At 41.5% G+C, this 4716-nt stretch overlaps 1 non-coding gene across 1 annotated transcript; it reads right to left on the reverse strand.

Moving 5' to 3' along the window:
* Positions 1–1524: 1524 nt before the first annotated feature.
* Positions 1525–1597, reverse strand: TRNAW-CCA (transfer RNA tryptophan (anticodon CCA)). Its single transcript has one exon. It is a non-coding gene; the product is annotated as a tRNA-Trp (tRNA).
* Between the last annotated feature and the right edge of the window lie 3119 nt (positions 1598–4716).

Genomic DNA, 4716 nt, shown 5'->3' on the forward strand with positions numbered 1-4716 from the left:
TCCTCATGGGTTCCCAGGTAACAAACAACCTAATATCCAAAATACACAGCTCCTCCTGTGGGTCTATTCACACTGGGGGAAAAAATAGGCCAATGGTGAGGACTCCGGCTGTTTCCCTTTTCAGGGCTGGTCCCTGATCAAGCAGGCTTCCCAGCTGTTCAGACCCTCCTTTTGAATTCTCACACAGGAATCCAGACAGATGGCAGCTTGGTTTGACTTTGCCATTACACAGCCACAGGAAAATGTTGCCGTTTTCTAGATTCTGTTGTGTTTTTTTTTTTTTTCAAATCCACTGCCCTAACCACATTGTTTCATGCTCTGCAAGTTTTGCTTTGATGAGACAATGTGAAAAAAGAAAAGATAATCTTAAATAGGTTTTGGCTTTAAAGGGCAGAAAGTAAGAATTTCAGTTCCTATGATTAACTAGGCACGGCTTACACTCTATGAAGTGCCAAAGCTTAACTTGAAAGATGTTAAATGCTTCAAGCTGTGCAACCGTGTGTTTCTTCAAATGGGCAGAAGTGAAGATCGTGAACACAGGCAAAGCTTTAATTGAGGGGTGTACACAGTTGCATACATACGTGTTACCAGGTCTACAAATTATGTATTCATTCATTTTAATTTTCCTGTAAAAATCAACATTAATCCATGTCTATGGATTGTGTCTATGGTATATGTCTATGAGAGATTCAAGATATGAGGATATAACTATAAAATACAGACTAATCAAACTGACTTCAGATTGGGTAATCATTTAAAACTAAGAGAACAAACTGCTATTCTTTACTCTTGCAGGCCCAGGCAGCGGAGGAAAAAAAAATGAGTTGAAATTCAGAAAAAGATCATTTATACATAGAATCTAAAATGATACAAATGAACATATCTACAAAAGAGAAATAGACTCACAGACATAGAGAACAGACTTGTAGTTGCCAAGGATGGAGAGGAGGGGTGAGAAGGATTGGGAATTTGGGATTAGCAGATGCAGACTAGTATATATGGTATGGATAAACAACAAGATCCTACTGTGTGGTACAGGGAACTACATTCAATATCCTGTGATAAACCATGATGAAGAATATGAAAAAGAAGACATATATATGCACATACATAAAAAAATGAGTCACTTTGCTGTGCAGATGAAATTAACACTGTAAATCAACTGTACTTCAATAAAATTTTTTAAAAAGACACAGCCATTCATTCTTCCATTTGATGCCTTGCTATTAGATTAAGAAGGTGATTATTTCTCAGCATGTCTAGAAAAATATATCCTCAAAATATCAATAAACACCTCTAAAAATTCCCATATCCTCAGCTGTTTACATGTTGAGGCATTTGTAAATCAAGTATATAGTTGCTCATTCAACAAATATTTAGTAAGTTCTTCTTCTTCCTCTGAAGTCGCTCAGTCGTGTCTGACTCTTTGTGACCCCGTGGACTGTAGCCTACCAGGCTCCTCCGTCCATGGGATTCTCCAGGCAAGAATACTGGAGTGGGTTGCCATTTCCTTCTCCAGGGAATCTTCCCAACCCAGGGATCGAACCCGGGTCTCCTGCATTGGAGGCAGATGCTTTAACCTCTGAGCTACCAGGAAGTGTTAACCTAGAAAGACAATGCCTTATCTCATAAGAACTAGCTATCAACAAATTGGATTACTACAGCTAATAGGAAAATTGTAGTATGGTAAGTACTTAGGAAGTGTCAAATACTTTTCTGTGCACCAGGGATAGGGTAGGGAGAACAGTGAGGAAGATAGAATTTCTGCCCTCCAAAACTTACATTCTAGTAGTGACAGATAAGACACTGAACAACATAACTAAATAGAAAGTACAATGTACTGCTGATGGTAAAGAAAAATGAAGCACAGGAAGACAGAGTATGTTGAGGAGGTGGCAAATGTAATTAGGGTTTGGGGGGAAGTCTCTCTGAAAATATATCTGAGAAAGGACATAAAGGATGTGAGGGGATGAGCCACGGGGACTGCTGAGGAAAAAAGTCAGGAAAGGGAAGCAGGGAAGACCCAGGACCTGTCTGCTGCATCCTCAGAGGGTGCAGTGTACCTGGATCAGAAGGTTCAACTTAGAAGTCAGCGAGGAGCCTGATCAGAGCTGTGGCCATTTCAGATAAGGGTGTTGGCTTTTATTCTGAATAAAATGAGGAGCCAAGAAGGACTCTAAGTAAAAGAATGACCACTCAACAAAAAAATCACTCTGGTGGTTGCAAAAAGAACAATCACAGGGAAACAAAAACAGGAGCAGAGAGACCAGTCAGAAGGTTACTGAAATAGCCCACAAAGAAGATGATGCTGTCTACAAAAAAGGAGGTGCAGTGAACTGGATGTATTTTGAAAGTATACTGATTTTTAAAAAATCAGTTTGCTTTCCTCTTAGATAAAATATTTACACTGAGGCAAGAGCTCTTTTTATGAAGTAACAGAAAAGAAGAAATGATCTAAGCAATGTACTTCAGGAAAAGGATGGGTTTGGATGGGCTAAAGTTAGGAGGAATTGTGGAAATACGGCAAAATAAAATCTCAGGCTACCTAGAAAACCTAAAATGAGGCATCCTAGAAGGGAAAGGATATGAAGAGGTAGCAGTGATTCAGAGATAAATTGGCCCCTGTATAGTTTTTCCTAGAGCTTGTGTGTAAGCCATACCGGTAGGCCACTGGATTTTTCCACTGTCTTTGAATGTCAGCCCAGGTGGCTCAGTGGTAAAGAATTTGCCTGCCAATGCAGGAGACACAGGAGACATGAGTTTGATCCCTGGGTCGGGAATATGCCCTGGTGTAGGAAATGGCAACCCACTCCAGTATTCTTGCCTGGAAAATTCCATGGACAGAGGAACCTGGAGGGCTACAAGTCCGTGGGGTCACAAAGTCAGACACAACTGAGCATGCGTGCGCGTGCGCGTGTGCACGCGCGCGCGCGCGCACACACACACACACACACACACCCCCCAACTCAGCCCCAACTTACAGCCTCCGGGCAACCATAACTAGGTTCATGAGAGCTGTAGGTAAATCAGGGAAATAGAGAGAAGTACAGAGAAAAGAAAAAGAAGAGAGAGAAAGGAAGATGTTCAAGAAGAAAAAAAAGGGAGTATAGAAAATACTTTAATAGGTTATAAGCCATTGCCCTGGCCACTGTTCTGCAACACTCATGGTCCCATCAGCAGACCAGATCAAGGGCATGCCAGAAAAATGACTGAGCAAGGAGGAAAGATTTCTTTCTAGATGGATCTGATGAACTTTGTGCATGTAGGGTCAGCTCAGGTGGTGCAGTGTGTAAAGGATCCATCTGCCAATACCACAGAAGGAAGAGACACGGGTTTGATCTCTGGGTCAGGAAGATCCCTTGAGGAGGAAATGGCATCCCACTACAACAGTCTTGCCTGGAGAATTCCATGGACAGAGGAGCCTGGCAGGCTACAGTCCATGCGGTGCCAGAGTCAGACACTAGTGAGCATGCGCACTCACAGGCACGCATATGCATGTAGAGGACAGGATGTCTGGTGTATGTCAAATATAATCACAGATTCTTATTATAATCATTATACAAAGATAAATATACTTTATATTATCATTAAACCATCTCAGAGTGTTTTAATTGCCTTTGATTGTATGGCTATTTTCAACTCAAGATGTAGAAAATAATTGATTATCAGGACTGGATGAAATACCAACAAAAATTTCATTGGACTGGATTTATCTGATCAAGTTAGACAGCTCAAATAGAACATTCAACCCTCTGAGTGGATTTTTTGGATCAAGTAATCATATAAAAATGAGTAATCCAGTATGGCTGTCTGAATTGATCAAGCAAACCAGGTAATTACAACATTTCTCCCTTATTTGTGTTGTGTAGATACGGTTCAATTGGAGAAAGGCAGCTTTAAAAAAATTCTAAGGGGATCATGTTGGCCGTGGAGTTTGCCATGTCTTAATTCTCAGCATCTTCTCCTAAAGACTCGTTTGAACAGAAATGTGGTTTGTGATCCACGATTGAGGACACATGGTACTGGACTGTTTATTATTATTTTGTGGGCTTTTTGGGCTTTTTTATCACAGTTCATGTCCCTGTCATGATCCTAACATCAGGTTGCTAGGTCATTACTTTCCTTCCTCCTCTTCCTGTCACACATCTGGAAACTCACCAGCCTTTTTCCTATCCAACCGCTGACCAGGCCTATTTAGAAAGTCAGCACCAAGCAGCAATTGTGAGGAAACACCCTTCTCCCTGATCTTGAATTTCTCCCTTTCCCCGGCCCCAGCACATGCTCTGCTATCCTCCCCAGGGCAGCAATCTTGCTTAACACCAGTCTGCACCATTAAGGCCATGCCAAGTGCCACCGAGAACCATGGTGAACCTACACATCCGCATTGCCCTCTTCCCCATTACCAGCTCTTTTCTACTTCATAGGGGGCTTACATCCTAAATCCTATTTCATTGCTCTTCCCCATTATATAAATAGTTGCCTTAAGGTAATAATGATAACAGCCAACACACCAGTGCCTAATAAGTGCCAGGCACTCTTTTAGCCACTGTGAGTGTATAAATAAAGTGGCTAAATACACACACACACACACACACACACACATACTGGCTCATTTGCTCTCCATGCAAGCATTGTGCAACAGACACTTATTGGCCACATTTTATAGACGAAGGAACAGAAATACCATTAAGTAACTTGCCTGGTCTCACACAGTTC

This window comes from Bos javanicus, chromosome 16, assembly GCF_032452875.1.
Source record: "Bos javanicus breed banteng chromosome 16, ARS-OSU_banteng_1.0, whole genome shotgun sequence".
Taxonomy (NCBI): domain Eukaryota; kingdom Metazoa; phylum Chordata; class Mammalia; order Artiodactyla; family Bovidae; genus Bos; species Bos javanicus.